The sequence below is a fragment of the Nanorana parkeri genome, unplaced genomic scaffold (assembly GCF_000935625.1).
Source record: "Nanorana parkeri isolate BGI_ZX_2015 unplaced genomic scaffold, ASM93562v1 scaffold2990, whole genome shotgun sequence".
NCBI lineage: Eukaryota > Metazoa > Chordata > Amphibia > Anura > Dicroglossidae > Nanorana > Nanorana parkeri.
The window spans coordinates 39,646-58,353 of NW_017309258.1; the positions used below are offsets into that span (position 1 = coordinate 39,646).

At 38.5% G+C, this 18,708-nt stretch overlaps 1 protein-coding gene across 1 annotated transcript in view; it reads right to left on the reverse strand.

Annotated features, from left to right (window-relative positions):
• Positions 1 to 18,708, reverse strand: part of PLPPR5 (phospholipid phosphatase related 5) — a gene marked incomplete at its 3' end in the record, with an annotated part of 61,163 nt that overhangs the window by 30,798 nt on the left and 11,657 nt on the right. The gene's annotated exons all lie outside the window — the stretch shown is intronic.

Sequence of the window (18,708 nt, forward strand, 5' to 3'; positions counted from 1 at the left end):
GGGAAATAAATTGAAAGGAAAGTGAAAACATATCGCTCCAAATTAAGAAGATCGTTATACAGGAATTACCTAACCAACAAGTATTATTATCTGATCATATGATATAATTCCATAACAAGCGGAGGATAACAGGGTTACCATTACTGATCTGTTCAGATCCCTCCCTTCTACTCACACACTGAAATCATAGGCAAAATTGTCCCTGATTTCCCTATCCCTGGGATACCCCCCCAGTTCATGCAGCTTATGCAAGTTGGTACACGGATGGGGCACCTCACGAAGGGATAAAGACCGATATAACACTCACATCGGTCATTACCCCCCACGGTGAAATCAATGTCAAGTGCCAAGTGCAAATGAGGATCGATCCACATACAATTTATGATTGTCTGTATTTTACAAAGTTTTAATGGTAGCAAGCAAGTTAAATGTGCTGTCTTATATGTCTTTTTCAATAAAATTATCTTTCATACAATCAACTGGCTTGTCCGGATCCTTAAATTGACCACTACTAACCCGTTATCTTTTAACGAGTTAATCCTTTTCTTTTGTAACTTTTGTATGTAACTATGTAACCCTCCACCAGGCCTAATCCCCTCTTCATTGGTAAAACAAGTTCTAGTCAACTGCAGGCAGTCCAAATACTGAGGTCATGATTAACAATTTCACTGCAAGCTGATTGCATAATTATATAAAACAAAATGGCAGGAATTGGAATCATAAATTACCTCAAGTTATAAATCGGATTTCTAAGTATATGCTTAGCCACTGCAGAAAATGATGCTCCTACCTCTGTAGCTATACAGCATTTCTATATGTCTTTTATTATGTATTTAGTGTTCATGTTTTCTTACGTTCCTTTATTGAATGGGAATTCTGCTTATCTCACAAGACAGTTTTAAAAGAATGCTCAATTAATTTACTTAAATGTCTCCATGTTTGACTGCCAAAATAATCTTTCAAGGGAGAAAAACTTGAACAGTTGTAGTCAGCACATCTTAAACAGTCAAGCTGAATTCATCTGCAGTACACAAGGTTTATTTTTTTCTATGCTCAATTATAGAGTATCAGTTCCCAATGAAAAGCATTTTGTTGTAGACAATAGTACCATAATAAGATGGATAAAAAAAATAATGAGATAGCCAAGCTGTATAGTCCTGTTTATGCAATAAGAAGGTATATATGGCAATACAAATTCTGGACCAGCAACACCTTGCATGCAAATAGGAGTGCAATTCAGCTTATGTGATTGACCTTTGCTATTGTAGTAGAGACTTCTTAAAGTGACTCTAAACTCAGTTAAATATTAAAAATGCATTCTAGTACCTTAACTATTAATAACTATTAATATTATTAACTATTATTAACTATTTTAATAAAAATACTGAGACTGCCGCAGCCGGGACGGATCCCGACATTACTGTCGAGATCCACCCAGCTGCGTGAATGACAGCTGGCTCTACCCATCTAGAGGCAGAGCCAGCTGTACCCCGCCCCCTCCCCCGTCCGTTCCACCAGCCAGTGCTGGAGGATAGGAGCGGGGAGGGGGGAATCCCTGCTGGGAGCCGTGACTGATAGTCACGGCTCTCTGCAGGGAGATGATCGAGAAGTGAGCGAGCGACGGTATGTGTTCGCTCACTTCCCGATCTATTGAGCCGACATGTGACAGTTTAATTGTCACACGTCGGCTAAACTATGAGGATGAGTGAAAATCACTCACCTCATAGTTCTCCTTTAACTATTAACAAAAATGTATCTTTTTTGTGTATCACTTGGCTGCAGATCCTCAAATCGTCTCTGCATTAGTGCTGACACTGTCCTTCCTTCTGGAGGGTGGCTACTTCTGTTCCATATGGTCCCTGTGTGTGTTGTAAAGTGGCCACCGCTCCAAGCTCACTCACGTGATGGACTATAATTTCAATACAAGTTAGTAAAGTAAATGTGATCTTGTACTCTATCAGAGGAGCGAGTTTGCAACGGTGGCTACTTTACAACACACACAGGGAACAAGAAGAAAAAAATTATTTTGCCATTGCGTCCCCAGCCTGTCTGTCCTTGGTCAGCCCATTTCATTCAATGGATTTCGGTTCTTTCAATTATGGAGGCCAAGTTCAGCTTTAATACATCTGAAGACAAGTCCAGATCTTCACAAACTCCAATTAGTTCAAAGATTAAAGCTATTAAATCCATAGCTTTCTCAATAAGCCTGGTGTGCAATAATAAGTATACTATCTTATCATCTCTGCCTGCGTTACAGTTCTGGGAACCAAAGAGCCTCCAGCTTGGGAAAAATATCCTCTTCCATTTGCTTGAAGTCAAAGCTGTCACTTAGTTTGGACGCCTGTCACTCAAAGCCCTCACTTCCACATTCTCTGCACTTTTCAGAATGAAACATTACATTTGGCACAAATCTTCACCGTGTGAATCTGCTAATTAGAATGAAATGCCAACAGAGCAACTTGCTAGTGCTGCTGACTTTATATATGTTTGAAAGTAAATTTGAAGGCAATAAACATTTTACTGCTAAGTCCCTTTCTGCCTAAAGAACGGGAACTATTTCGTTTTGCAAATGCTAAAGGCATATTATTATATGACACCATTAATCTAAGGCATATTTATAAAACAGTGAATGCGACTTTCACAAAACATTCACTGGTTGTGAATCAATTACTGTCATTTAAAACACATGCACTAGGAAGATTTACCTGCAGGTGAATGTTTGACAAATGTCAGATTCACATTTTTTAAAAATATATCCCTAAGTGTTCACAGATTTGTTTTTAAATAACAGATATCTTGTAGGCTGCATGCACAATAGGATTTTCCAATACTTCCCAATACTTTCTTTTGTTTTGATACTTTATTCAATTTATTTTTGCACTTCAAGGTATATAAAATGTAGTGGTTACCACTGGTGATCTACCTCTGAAAATTACCTGGCATGCTGAACCTCTGGTTTTTATTGTTTTTATTTTTGTTCTGATTTCAGTTTCTGTATATGTGTTCCAAGTTTATGATTTAGAAGGTATAGAACCCAGATATGATCAGGCAACAAGCATTTTCAGAAGGAGCTCAGCAGCGACATCTCCTGGATTCTTTAATGGCAGGTTGACAGTGAGTCCACCTGGCTGTCCTGCTTTAGATTCATTTAGATAAATTTTATAGCTGTCAGTTGTTAGGTGAACCCTGAATGGGCAGAGCATTAGCTTGCTTTATGGCTGCATTCAATGTAAGCATAGCCAAGTGATTTAGAGGCATTTTTGCATGTTTGTGTTTTCATGCACTATAGGAACAGAGTTGTGTGTTATTGGCCATAGAGTTTCAGATGAGAGCATATGAAAAACATGTGTAAACATGTTTTTTCAAGCATTTTTCAGGCACTCCCATTAAAGTCTATAAGACCAAAATGCTTGATTCTGCCTAAAAAGAAGCTCATGTACTTTTTTTGCACTAAAGGCAGTTTTTAAGTAGTGTAACACTGTACTGGTTTTTACTGATACATTTAATATTCACATTTTGTTTTGGCAGTCACAGTCTCAAAAAAATGAAATAAATCGGACTGTCATAGATGTGTTGTGATTAGTGCTAAGGATTATTTAGGCTCATTCTTTCCTATACATTGGGGGAAAGAGACTTGGAGTAGGACTTGGGGTAATGGTTTACAGAAGTCTAAATATTAACCCTCAATGCCAAACAGAGGCTAAATGGTATGAAAACGAGATGTATGAAAAAAAAAGGAAATAAGAACACGTGTTAGTATAGCACAGCTCCTTTATAAGCCACTTCTAAGGCCAACTCCTGAATATGGGGTTTTGGGAACCATATTGTAAGATGGATATAGATGTTTAAGAGAGGTTGGTCACTTAATAAAAGAAAATGGGAAAGTAGGAAAATTAGGAAAGTTTACTTTGGAAATTAGAAATCTTAGATGCAAGTAATTTAATAACTCCAATGTCACTATATGCATGTTTAATAAACTTTGTTCCCCAAGTACTGTACAAAGGGCAAGAAGACACCAGTTGGAAAAGGTTTGCAAAGGAGTTAATACATTACGGAATGCCCCACCACATGAGATAAATGTGGTATTATATAAATAATGCAATTAATATTAAATGCTAATATGGGAATATTTTGTTTCCGAAAACTGATCTGACGCCCCTTGTGGGTTGAGGAAGACCATTTTTCCACTAAAAGGCACACATGCCCAGGACCTTTGTTTGCCCGCCTCTTGACAAAAACTGAAAGTTGATAAATGTTAAACTTGATGGCATCAATGTTTTTAGAACTTTATTAAAAGAGATATTCAGTCTATTTCTTTTTTTTGTTAGAATAGGTTAGTGTTACTGCCCTACTAGGGGACGTGTGAAGACCGACACATGGGTAACCCAAGGAGACAACTGACCTATCTGGGGTGGAGATATGGGACCTCATCCATTTAATGTAAGCCTATAGATAGGAGCTAACAAGGTATGTGGCAGAAACACAAGGTGGAGTGAAACGACCCACTGGAGATTCGTGGAGAACCGTCTGTATGCCCCCTCCCTACTACCTTTTCGTCTTTTTTTCCTCTCTCTTCTCCTGCCACCTTTTCCTATCTCTCGACCTCCTTCCATATTACTCGCTCATTAATATGGATATGCTATATGTTTAACGCTAACTGATCATACATGGTCTAGTGAGGAAGGCTTATACCGACTAATGTTGAGCTGGAATGTGATTGACCTTTACAATGTTTATCCTATGATACTTTACTGCTATAGTGGATTTCCTTGACCTGCTTTCTTGTACACTATGTACGACTGTTATTTTTCTACTGTATTAGAGAAAAAACAAAAAACAAACCTATAAATAAAGAATTTATTAAAAAAAGAATAGGTTAGTGCTATAGTAGAATAGCTTTTTTATGTTGTCTGTTTTCCTGGTAAAATATTTCCCTACCTTTCTGTTCTAATTAAAACTGTCAGCAGCAAGACTTCTCCTTATTTAGTATGCAATGACAAATATTATCAGGATAGTTATTAGTATAGTTAGTGAGAGGATCTCCCCAGTGGGAATATTGGAAGCAGTAAAATCCTGAGAGAGGATCTGACCTTTCTCCACCCTTTACAAAAACTAAAAGAAAAGAAACTCGGCCGTGGTTACTACTAGCTACTTTAACTATGTACATTTCGACTCTGACAATGTTGATGGATATATAAAAGTGAAGATAAACCATCAAATTCTATTTTGCAAAGTTAAAATAAAATGTCAAAGCCCCCTACCCCCGTGTACATGCACATACAAACGTAAACACATGCATCATGTGTGCCTATGTATGAGAACAACAGTTGCTTATTCTTGCTTATACAACAGTTGCTTATACAACTCTGCATTAATGACCTGTAAAGGCCTTTAAAGCTTTGCCTATGGACAAATTTGGGTACTGAAGTTTTTTTCACGTGCACACAGAGTTTGGAGGTTTAACATGCTTAGTATGTATTCACTCAACGAAACCTCATCTTTTATACCTGACCAAAAATAGGGTTTTATATTTGTGTGCACTAAAATGAATTTCAATGCGTTTTATACTGAAAATTTTACTTCGATAAACTGTTACACTAATATTGCGTGACATAAAACATTGCGTCTGTCATTATTTTATTATACCCCTATTTTAGAGGGGTTTAAGTAATCATGTGTTCAAAAAATGCAAAAATGGCTCCACCAGTGAAAGACTTATGAGTCTTGTGCATCACCTGGTAACTGGATTTAGTACATGTTTAGACTGTCATACAAGAGCCTTTAATTGTACTTTAATATTTTGTATTTGTTAGGAGGGATTAAAGAACGGCTCAAATCTTGATGTCTAGCACAAGTGATCTTTATTTTACCTTCTTTTCAGTGGCAACAACCAAATTCTTGCCCTAGGAACACTAGTAGGAACCTCCTTGGAATGCCACAAACCTCACCTGATCCAGGGTGTGCGCCAAACTGAAAAAAAATAACTTTTATATTCTCTGTTCTTACATAAGAATCCGACTATTTAATCTAACAATGAAGCAAACTACCCAGAATTGCCCAGAATGCTTACATGATTTCCCCACACACCACTCAGAAACAGGATTTTACAAGAAGATTTCTAAAAGATGCTGGAAAACCCCTGCTCATACTAAGAACTGTAATATTAAAACACATAACCCAAAAGGTTATAACTAGAGGCTAAGCTAGATTAGAAAAACTGCATCTTTATCTGTTAAAGCAGGTGAGTTATATTAGGGAAAAGGTTAGCTCTCATGATTTAATAATGTACAATAAAGAATGTAAACCAATATAAAACAGCGCCTACTGCAATAAATAAATAAAAACACAAAAGTCGTGCATAATATATTATGTGTGAAATATCACAATGTGCAGTATCTGCAAACGTGTTTCATGTGCAAATTCAATCCTTATATTGTGCAACTGGTGCCAAAAAATCCTTCTAAAGTGCACTTTAATCTCAACAATATTCACTCCCAGGGGTAGAGTAATAAAGGAGAAAGAGTCCAAACACAGATGTTTAACAGTGTGAATCAGTGTGCAATCTCAACAGGTGTTTCCTTTATTTAAACAGACAAATATCTGTTCCACTGCCACATATATAGCCCCATAGGAAACAGGCTCACCAGATGGAACTGTATAGGCTAGTCTTAAAAGCGTTGTTATTAAACCCAGCCCTGGTCTCCATCCTCCAAAGGTTCTGGTATATGTTCCAAGTACAGTGCTTCTCCCAGCACTAAGGATAAATGTGCTAATATCCGGAAAAAAGCCACACTCTCAGCGCTCAGCTAGCCAGGGCATCAGCAATCTTCAAAGCAGGACACTTCAGGAGAGGCTGCCATCCACAAGGCTATTGGGAAATTCCGCATAGAACATGCAAAGATAAAAACAGAAGACACAGCCTTCTCCTCGTGTGATAACGTTTATTAAAATTCAGACCTTAAAAGGCGATCAAACTACTCAAATGTACACAGTAGAAAACAGCAATGTAAATGAACACACACCAAGGACAGAGCTGTCCATTTACATCGCTCTTTTCTACTGTGTACATGTGAGGAGTTTGATCACCTTTTAAGGCCTGAATTCCAATAAATGTTATCACACAAGGAGAAGGAGCTGTCTTGTTTTAATCTTTGCATAAACTACCTAATAGTATAAAGGAGGAGCGTACTATTTGCCCCCAACCTCTTGATAAAGTCATTGGGACGAGAGGTTTTTGGTGGATTCAACTAATGGTGTCGTCATCACACACAGAGGGGGTGGGTGCACTCATTCTGCTGGATACTGGATCAAGTGGTACTCTACTAACATATACTGTTAGGCAATTTATCCTTAGTGCTGGGCAAATCACTGCACTTGTTAGTGTCTTTATGCTTTTATTTATCTACAATTAACAGTGTTACACTATGATCCCACCTCTTCATCATAGATTTATTGAGGGAACATATACCAAAGTCTGTAGAGGAGGGAGACCAGACCTGGGTTTAAAACAATGGTTTTAAGACCAGCTTATTAATTTAACTGGTCATTTCCATCTGTGGTGGTGGAACTATTAATTTCCAAATCCTTACAATGTAAGCAATCTGGGCAGATCTGGACAATTTGTTTCAGTGTTAGATTTTCCTATTCAAGTCCAAATCTACTGTAATAACAAAGAATGTAAAGGTTTTTTATCCAGTTTGTCTGAAACTTCAGATCAGGTGAGGTTTGGCAATCACAAGGAGGTTCCAACTAATGCTCCTCCTGTATACTATTAAGGTGACTTATACTTAGTGCTGGGCGAAGCACTGCACTTAAAACATATTGTATACCAAAGCTTGTGAAGGAGTGGGATCAATGCTGGGTTTAGGAACAGCTTATTCAGTTAATTGGTTATTTCCATCGTGCAGGTCTGCTGTTATTGGGGGCTATATGTGTGGTGGTGGAACAGATATTTGTCTGTTTAAAGAAAAGGAACACCTGCTGAGATTGATTATGCTGCACACTTAAGGTGCCCATACAACTGCCGATTATCGCACGATGATCGCGGGTGATCCCTGTGACGGACCCCCGTACTCAGGATGAGTATGTCCGCCGCTGTCTTCTTCCTTGCTCAGGAGATATCGGAACCTGAAGATCCTTAGCTCCCAGTTTCCCCAGTCCCTAGCCAAGGCTGGAGGTTAGGGTAAACAAACTCTGCTTTATTGAGCAACTGCACAAACTTTTATACAGCCAGTGATGAAGTCAGAATATAATCCCATCACATCCCCCCTCCCCCTCCCAGACCATCGGTCTGCTCAACACCACAGGTGTCCACCTGCTAACGAGCTCCAGACAGCCATAGCAGGAGCCTGGCCAGAATGTCATTGTTCTGAGCTCCCTCAAAGAACAATGGGAGATAACGAGGGGGGAGGGGGAGGGGTGCTGATAGTCTTTCCATAACCAGGTCACACAGCATAACGCACTCAAACATAACCCAACACCAATACACATTTATCTTATAAACTCATCACCATGTCGTCACAATCCCATGATCGTACGATAATCGGCAGGTGTATGGAAGGCGTGCAACCATTTCTACTGTACGGTCGCACGTCTTTTGTCTTCTGAGCACGCTGGAAAACCTGCCGAAAATCATAAGATTTTTGGCGGGTTAGTGGCATGCTCGGAAGACAAATGCCGAACGGGCCGGTGTGCGCAAGCGCACAATGCTCGCTCGCTCGGAAGTCCTCCCCTCATCGGGGCGGGCTTGCAATGATCGCAAGTACAATCTGCCTGTCCAAGATGGGCAGATCGTACGAGCGTTTAATTACCTTACAACCATCGCACAACGAAAGTCGTGTGATGGTTGTAAAGTGTATGGCCAACTTTATTCGCACACAGATCTGCATTTGAGCACTTACCTTTATTGTTGATGAGAGTGAATATTGTGGAGATTGAACTGTACTTTGGAAGGATTTTTTGGCACCAGTCGCACCATATAAGGATTGGATATGCACATAATATATATTTGCATATACTGCGCACTGATATTTGGCAGATAATATATGCATTAGCACTTGCAATATTTATACAGCTGCTAGTAATTTTTAATTTCTCTCACAGTTTTTTAGTAAAGACTTTTATTCACAAAGTTTTAATGTAACCCTTTGGGTAATATGTTTTATTCTTAATGTTATTTGTATGAGCAGGGTTTTTTTCAGCATCTGCTAGAACATTTCTGGTAAAATCCTGTATCTGAATGGTGTGTTGGCAAATCCTGACAATGTAAGTGCTCTGAGCAGTTCTGGGTAATTTGCTTCATTCGTAGATTTTCTTGTCCGATTCTACTATAGTAACAGAGAACATAAATGTTTTTTATCCAGTTTGGCTGACACTCTGTATCAGGTGAGTTTGGGAAGGGATTAAGAGAAAACTGTAAGTTCAGGTGGACTTATAATTAAATGCAGCAGCATATATTTTTAATAGCAGGCCATATGTCTACACTAAGGTGTATGTGAAACAATTTTTTAAATAGTTTTGGATATAGTAGGGAATGGTTAAAGGAGACGTATTGGGAGAGTAAAATGTACTGCAGGTGTCACGTGCCAGCTCTATAGATCGAGAGCTGAGCGATCATGAACTGATCATGATCATGATTGTAAGTCACCACTCCCCACAGGGATTCTCCCCTCCCCTCTCTTTTACTCCAGCACTCATTGGATGGACAGACAGGGGAGGGGTGGGCACAGCTGGCTCTGGGTTTAGAGAGGAAGTGCTAGCTGTCAATCAGGCAGCCGGGTGGATCGTGACAATAAAAAGTTTGGCTTTAGTTATCTTTTAAGCACCCAGCAGTGTTCTTTTGGGCAGATTTACATTCACTTTCTGTCCCAGAGAAATGAAAAAAAGGTTTGGCTTTACATACACTTTATTTTTTTATTTTTTGCACCAGCATGCTATTATCAGTGCCTCTCCTTTCACCTCCAGATAGAACTAGAGAGAGATGACACATGTGAAGGCACTGAAGAGCTGCCACTTAAAAGACTTTGGCAAGGTCTGAGATTTGTCTGAGTGTCTGTAGCAACTGTTTGTCAAGTCAGCTTTTTGTCCTTTACAAACATATTGATGTTGGTCATCATGATGTACTGGAGGTGGTGGACACAAAGAAAGCTGTGGAATTGCTGTGTGTTTTCATTTGTTCTCATTAATTAAATATGAGGTAAATGTGTTGTATTAATATATTCAATGATTTCAACAGTTCCAAGCTGAAAATTATTCTGTAATATGCTGTTGAGTTACTGCAGGTTTCTTCTTTGATGCATTGTTCAGAAAGTTGCATTTATCTGTATAAAGCTGCTCTGCATATACAGGTGAAACTTGAATAATTAGAATATCGTGCAAAAGTAATTGCAGTAAGTGCTGCAAAAGGGGCCCAAACCAAGTACTGAGTACATATGCATGCTTGTACTTTTCAGAGGTCCGATATTGTTCTATGTACAATCCTTGTTTTATTGATTGCATGTAATAATCTACTTTTTTGAGGTTGTGGATTTGGGGTTCTTGGGGTTTTCATGAGCTGTAAGCCATAATCATCACAATTATGACAAATCCCGGCTTGAATTATCTTGCTTTGCATGTAATGAGTCTATCTCATATATTAGTTTCACCTTTTAAGTTGCATTAGTGAAATAAATGAACTTTGCACTATATTCTAATTATTCGAGTTTCACCTGTAGTAGCATACTGTATGTTGCCAAAATATTCACAAGGTGACCATGGAAACTAATATTTTTGGGTGAATGTGCTGTCTAAAACAAGTGCCATAATAATCTTTAAACACTGGCTTCAACGTTGTATGCCGGCAGGTGACTACTGTCCCCAGTAGGATTTTTTTACACAATGGCATTCATGAAAGCATCAGATGGTATGCATTTCTTCATTTCAAATCTACTTTTTGCTCACAAGTATTTATTGAACACCTGGGGCTATTAAGACTGAGTTAGAACTGCAACTGAACTTAGTAATGAACCATATTCCCAGTCACACACATCTTACACAGCCACTGTACTGGAAGATTACATGAATGGAAGATGGAAAATTACAGATGGATCGATATAATATGTACAAGTGAGCTGCAAGTCTTCCTGAGATATAGACACAATGTATGAAACAATTTTTAAAAGAAAGAGCTCAGGCCATAGAGAGACTCTGCCTTTGCTATTTTTTTTGATTGAGGTGAGTTCAGGTCAGTTAATCTAAATAAATTCTAGCCAGTGCCATACTGCTTGTAGAGTTAATTGAACAGGCAATATTATGGGCATTATAACTTTGATAACACTGTTCTACAAATTTTGGGAAATTATCGACCTCCGAGATAAAATATGTTAATTCTTACATAGTTTGATTAGGTGAATAAGAAAACAGGTGATAAAGGTGCTAGTTGGCTAAAGTTTTCAAGATATTTCATAATAACGATTTATACACAGGTGAGAATATTTGCCTACAAGGAAGGGAGGTGTCTGATGATCATGATGCCTTGTACCTTCTCGACAAAGTACGGTAGAACAATGAAAATGGTACCACATGGAAGTGTATACATTTATCTTCACGTTGAGACTAAAGATCATTACCTAACTGTAATTTATTGTTCTTTTATTGCAAGGTACATTTGTCTTGTCAGATCGACACATCATACAGTTACATCTGGTGGCTTGTGAAAGTGTCATTGACTAACATTTGCAAGGAACAGTTGCATGATATTTTCCCTCAGAAGCCAAGATGCCTCCAAACTGTGTAAACAACGCAAATAACTGCTGCTACATTTGTGGCAAGGTTACACTTGCAACTCAAAAGTGTAGTATGACGGCAGTGGTAAAAAAAAGGCATACCACCTATATTTGGATGCAAAATAGGGGGATCAGGACAAGAGTTGGGCCCCTCATTATTGTTGCATTACATGTCCAACTTATCTACATCATTGGCTAAACAAGAAGAAAAAGTCCATGCCTTTCGCAGTCCCAATGGTGTGGAGGGAACCCACCAATCATAGTAGTGACTGATTATTTACATAGTTCCCCCAATTGCAAAACGGACCTCAAGAAAGAAGAAGTGGACCGAGGAAAATCCAAACATTCCATCCACACTGGGTCCTGTACCTCATGGTGAGGACTTGCCTATTCCAGATCCTACTCTCTAAACTCAGATGATGATAAAGATGAGCAGGATGCAGCTGATCTGGGGCCATCGATGTCAGCGGACCCAAAAGTTCCCAAGAGAAAAGCCAAAAAGCGCAGTTTAGATACCGAATAAAGATGGAACCATGTCGTTTAATCTGATGTTAGAGCTTGTCAGTTTTTCATGCAAAAGCATGATAATGTTACATGAAAAAACAATAAATGAATGGAAAGTTATGTTATTGGTATCCATAAAAAGATGATTTTATAATGATTGGCGTGGCACCATTCTCATTGCTATATCACATTTTGCATAAAAGTTTTTGGAGCATAAATCACAAATCCCCCTCGTAATTTTGAATAATTTCAAGCAATTTTGACCTGAAGCTGTATCTTGGAAACTGGAGCCAATTATTACTCAGGACTTAAGTTTCCTTTATTAGTGACCCAATTATGGTAAAATTTAGCTACTTTCATTTCAGAGGCTTTCTTCTTGTAGACCAGTGTAATGTATAGAAGCATAAATACTTTTCTTCTTTTTTATTTCACCTGGTGATCCTGCCAGCAACACATTTCCTGCCCCATGGTGACAACATTTGTTCACTTTATTTTATTTATGAGGAGCTGCATTGGCAGCCTGGGCTGTTTGCTCCTGGTTCGGACTGTAAATGGAACACAATCCCCCTCTCATCATCTTCATGTGATAGGAGGAAGGTGTTCTGTCATCCACAGAGGTGAACTGCGCAGTGCGATAATAGTGCTTGAAATTTGCGCAGGAACTTTCAAGCTCACTGGATTTCTGGCAGGATCAACAAGTATGGTTTGAATTATCAAACATATGTACCAATACACTTTTACTAGTATATTTAACAAAACAAATGGTGCAAACAGAGGCTATTCGGGGTTTAGATACATTTTAAGGCATGTTGTTTTACCGATAAGGATCCTTCAGCTGTAAAAGTAATGTACAAAGTTTACAGTGGTCTCTGTTTGTGCAAGAAAACAGTGTGCCTGCACTTTGGAAATCTCCCATTATTGCTCCATTAGTACCTGAGGTAATTTGTTTGCCTTTGCAGACTTTCAGGGAATGAGGTTAGCAGATATGTATTTCCCCTGTCCCCTTTTCCAAAGTTACAATACTTAGTACTTAGAGTAACTTATAAAGAAGCCCAAGCATGTGTTTGGGAACTTCCATTGTGGTCACTGGTCACTCTGCAGAGGGTAACAATTTACCTAAAAGAGAAAAGTCTGGTAACTTATGGTGCATAGTATCCAGGGGGGCCTAAGCTGACCATGTATGGCTCCAATTTTGAAAGATTTCTGTGAATTGGCCGCATTTTAATCATGGGTGGCAATGTCAGCCCCGCCCAGCTCGACAATCTTCAATTGAAGAATCGAAGGAACTAGGTGGAAAATTGCCATCCAGTGACAGTAGCCAAACAGCTGCAGTCACCATACGAGTTACCATGCAGCTATGTTCCCTTGGCTGTTTGGATGCAATAGGCGGCAGCAGGAGATTCCTCCATCTACGCTATTTAGTGTTCATGGAGGAATTAAGCAGTTTTCAGGCTATAAACTGTAAATATGGATGGCCAACTTTAATTTAGCAAATTCGTGTAGAGAACAGGTTCCCTTTAAAGTGATACTAAACTCCATTCAAGTACCCTAACTACCGGTATTAACAAAAATGTACCTTATTTGTGTATCACTCAGCTGTAGATCCTCAAATCATCTCTGAATTTGTGCTGACACTGTCCTTCCTTCTGGAGGGTGGCTACTTTAGTTCCCCATGTTCCATGTGTGTTGTAAAGTAGCCACCACTCCAAGCTCACTCTCGTAAACTAGAATATCATGTTTAGTTTACTAATTTGTATTGAGATTGGAGTCCATCGCGGGAAGGAGCTTGGAGCAGTGGACCTTGGATCTTTCTAGTTCTCTGTTTCAGTTCTCTTTATCTCACAATCTTTCCCCTACTGTCTTTATATTCTTCTTTCTCTCTTACTTCTATCTCTCTTTCTTCTTTCTTATGCTTGAAGTATCCATCTTCCTTTCTCTTTGTACATTGATAATAATACTGCTTTATCTAAAATAAATATACTCATTTCCTCAGTCTCTTTAGTTCTTCAGCCTCTTATCTCTGTCTCTCTTGATTCTTTCTGCCTCTCAAGATCTTGCAAGCTTTCTTTTTCTATCTCTCTGGTCATTTTACTTTGCCTCTGCACAGACTTTATCTTTGCTATATTTCTTTCCACCTTTCCCTTTAGAGAAATGTATTAGTAATAATAATTAGAGATCTCCTTTCTCTAGATATCTGTTGCTGGCGACTAACAAATGATATCAGTGCCCACAAAACAAAACTATTCCCAACATATTTCTACACAAATAATGTCTTCATCAGGGGATGTGCAAATTGTGCCAGTGATCCGTACATTGTGTACAACAAATAATAACAAAATGGGCAATGCACCATTATTCATGTTATATTTATAGCCTTACAGAGATCAGCGTGACATTGTCACTATGTTGGCGTGTGTATGCACAGCACACATACATCACTTACATGTTCTCCCTATCAAGTATTAACATAAACACACACTAAGAAAATTATAACATTTATAGAATTCTGTAAGTCAAAACCATCCAACAACCAATATCAAAATGAATGAAGTTGAAAGACCATTCATCTCTTGTGTGACTTATTGCAATTGTGAAAATACAATAGTAAACAAACACAACATAAAGTAAAAAAATCAGTGTCCAAATAATTTGCAGAAAATGATAATCTTCAAAGTGCAAGTGAATCCACAAGTGTTGTTCCACTTTTGAGCGTAAACACTTCCAAAGCAATTCACATCCAGGGTAGTCTCATAATGGTGTCAGTACCTCAGGTGTCATTCCCCATTCCAGAGGACTGGAATTTACCTCTTTGCATAGACTACAACCAAAGTACATTAGCCTGGTCAAAAATGTTGTAGACCTTCAGGGTTTAATAATCTTCCAAGATCACATTGTGATATTTCCTCAGGATCTTCCAGTGTAGCTCAGAATAAAGAACATAGGGTGGCATACAGCAAAAAGAGTAAAAACATACATTGCTGGTGCACAAAGGGCATGCACACAGATAAAGTGCATGTAATCATAAAAGGCAATCCCCCCTCTCCCTGTTATGGACTCAAACCCTCTGGGCACCAGCTTGTATGACAACTCCACGGTGGGCATCATCAAGCTCCATTCTACATGTTACATCTCCTTGGGCTTCTTCAGTAGTACTGTGCATTTTAATTATTCTGTAACGTTTTTGCACTGTGCGTTTGTTATCAATTGTTTTTATGCTGCACTTATATGCACTTATATATAGCTGTTTTTAGATTTTTCTAGAGGAGATAATCTTTTCTTTTTTTTGTATTTTTTTTTGTATTTTTTTTTTTTTTTAGGATCACAGATTATCACACAGATAATCTTTTAAGGTGCTGGCTGCTTAGGCACTTGTACAGTATGTTTATATGTTGATAGGAGTGCAAAAGGCTTTTGCTATAAATAAACGAATATGCTCCTTATGTCAAATCTCTGCTTCCAGGCCCACAGTTCCTAGAACTATCAGTTCTCCTGACATTGATCTATTCTGCCATTTTACTTGAGGGGAAAACATAAGGGTATATTTTAATGTTAGTGCACATTTAATAAATGTATACTTATTATGCAGCTCTGGCGATTTAAACCTGGGACTGGGCTATGTCTATTGCAAACATCTATGTGACTTGAGGCTCATATTGTTCATCATATCTCCAATATGGATACATTTTTCACTGTAAAAATTACAATAATTTTTGAAATATTGAAAATGTAACACATTTCTGCTCAAAATACAAAATTCTCATAGTAATTATTTTGTGTACAAATGTTAAATACATGAACTCTTCATATAAGCTATACGGGTATTTTGTCTTGGATTAAGATTTTTTTCAAATCAGCTTTTCATGGGCCCAAACTCAAACCTTTCTGTTGTATCATCCAGAGGTTTAAACATTTGTGTTCCCCTTTTATGTCTGGCCCACATGCATCAAGCTAGTTTTTCCCTCTTCAGTAGGACATTATCAACGTGTTCTAGGATCCACCTCCTTTATGGTTCGATTGTTTTTCCTATATATAGTGGGGGGCAGGCACAGCTTGATACATGAATCGTTGGGGCTGCATAAGGAAAATTATCTAATTTGAATAATGTCCACATTTGTTGCAATAATTAAACAATTTCTTTGTGGTTGACTATATAAATTTTTTTTACAATTGCCACATTGGAATGTTCTTATTGATCATTGGGGCAACCATGATCTTTGTTCTATTACTCTGTCTCTCTCTCTCTCTCTGTTTTTTAAGTGGCTATGAACTATAAAAACCTTTAGAGTTTTATCTGTATTAAATGTCACACTAGTGTAAAATCCCATTGGTATTCCCCTTTTTGGGGACTTCGGGTGGTAACTAGTCCAGTATAGTAGGTTATTTGTGGAGGCTGGCTTGTTAACAATTGTAGTATGTATTTTTCAAGTTTTCTAATTATATTGTAATATATTTCTCTAAAGAGAAAGGCAGAAAAAGATCTAGAGAATCAGAAACAAATTGAGAGAGACAGAGAAAGAAAGAGTTTGACAAACTAAGAAGACTAAGGAAAAGAGTATACTTATTTGACCTATCAGTCCTATAGCTCTATAGCCATCCAATCGCTTGTACGTGCTGCCCTGCGTACCCCCCCCCCCCACAGTGCTCTGCTGTCCCCTCTGCGGCCCGGGAACGGCTCGGGCAGGTGTCAGGAGGAAGATGAGAGGGAGATCAGATAGTATTACATCACTTCCACATTCAGCTGTCATTTTTCTGGCTGCTATAGCCAAAAGAAGAAGCTGGTGAAGCAGATCTCTGCTTCATCAGCATCTTTGGGGGTCCCCAGGTGACATTAGGGGTCTTACAGACCCCTAATGTCTCCATAAAGAGGTCCTCTCAGTGTGCCTGTGCTATCACATAGGGGGCTTACTATCCCCCTATGTGATTCAATAACATTAAGTGTAAAAAAAAAAAGTCATACATTTTTTTTAAAACTTTAAAGTCTACCACTTCCACGTATACACATAAATAAACGTAAATACGTGTCAGATGCACCAATGCGTGAAAATGAAAATTGCAGTACACAGGTTACATATTGCCGCGAACATCGGAGTAAGAGCAATACTTTTAGGGCCATCAATCACTGATAACACTAAACTGATGAGGTAAAAGCTTTTAAAGCCTCACCTATGGCCAATTTGGGGTATTGTATTTTTTTGAGGTTTTGCAGGCGTGCGCAATGTTAAGGCTTCACATGTTTGGTGTCTATTTACTCGGCATGACCCAGTCTTTTATATTTTACCAAAAATTGGGTAATAAAAAATGTTTCCTAATTTATTTTGGGGAAACAGTTTTTTTTCCAAAATGTTTGGTAATTTTTCCTTAATATAGTAAACAAAGAAAAACCCCAGTGGTGAATAAATATCACCATAAGAAAGCTCCATGTGTCCCCAAAAAATGGTATAAAATTAATTTCAGTACAGCATTGCATGACTGAATATCCTTCCTTTGATTGGATGGAGTTAGCTCTGGGACACTGTCTATCGTGATAAAAAAAGATGTTGCCCTAACAGCAGCAAGCTCTCATCTCACCATCACAACTACTAAGGAATCCTTATTAAGTAAATACGGAAGTAATTTATTAGGACCAGTGACTGCTTATTAAATTAGACCTACTCTGTAAGTGATCTGAACTATGCACTGAACCAGGAGAACTTCACTTATGTATATTTCACGTTCAAAGCCCTTCTACTGTTGCTTAGATCAGTTTTGCAATATCTGTTACATAATTATTTTTTGCACCATTCTTCTTTTCATTAAAGTTATTTTTTAAAATTGTTAAGCTGAATTTCTGAAATGCTTTAACTAGAAATGTTGGCCCTTGCCTCTTTGAAGATGCTACGGTAGTGTAAACTCTGTTACATTCCTGTCTGGACATGGCAGTATGTGATACAGAAACAATTAAAAGGTCAGAAGTTAAACATGTGATGTTTAAAACACACTGTGTTTGTTACAGGTTAACTGCTTGATTAACCTGCCTCAGTGATGATCCCTCTCAGTCTGCTGATGTGAAGATTGTTGTCCTGTGAACGAAAAAATCTCTGTACTGGGTGTAGTTGAGAATGTAATTGTAACAAACATCCCTGAAAGTGTCAGGTTCTGCAGAATCATCACCTGCTGGTTTCTTTTCAATACTGTAGAGTGGTGGGGCAGCAGGGGCTGTAAATATTAAAATATTAATATATTAACCCCTTCGTGACTGACGACGTACGGTGTACGTCGTCAGCATCGGGGCTGTTTAAACAGAAGTCGCCGGGACTCTGTTTAAACTTGTAGAGTTGACTGTCTGCTTTACAACAGAAGCGATTCTGGCGAGTTACCTGTCGCCAGATCGCTTCTGTGTCCCGAAGAAGGCCCCCCCCCCCGCCGGACACCCCCGCGGTGCTTCCCGGGCTCCGTTGCCCCT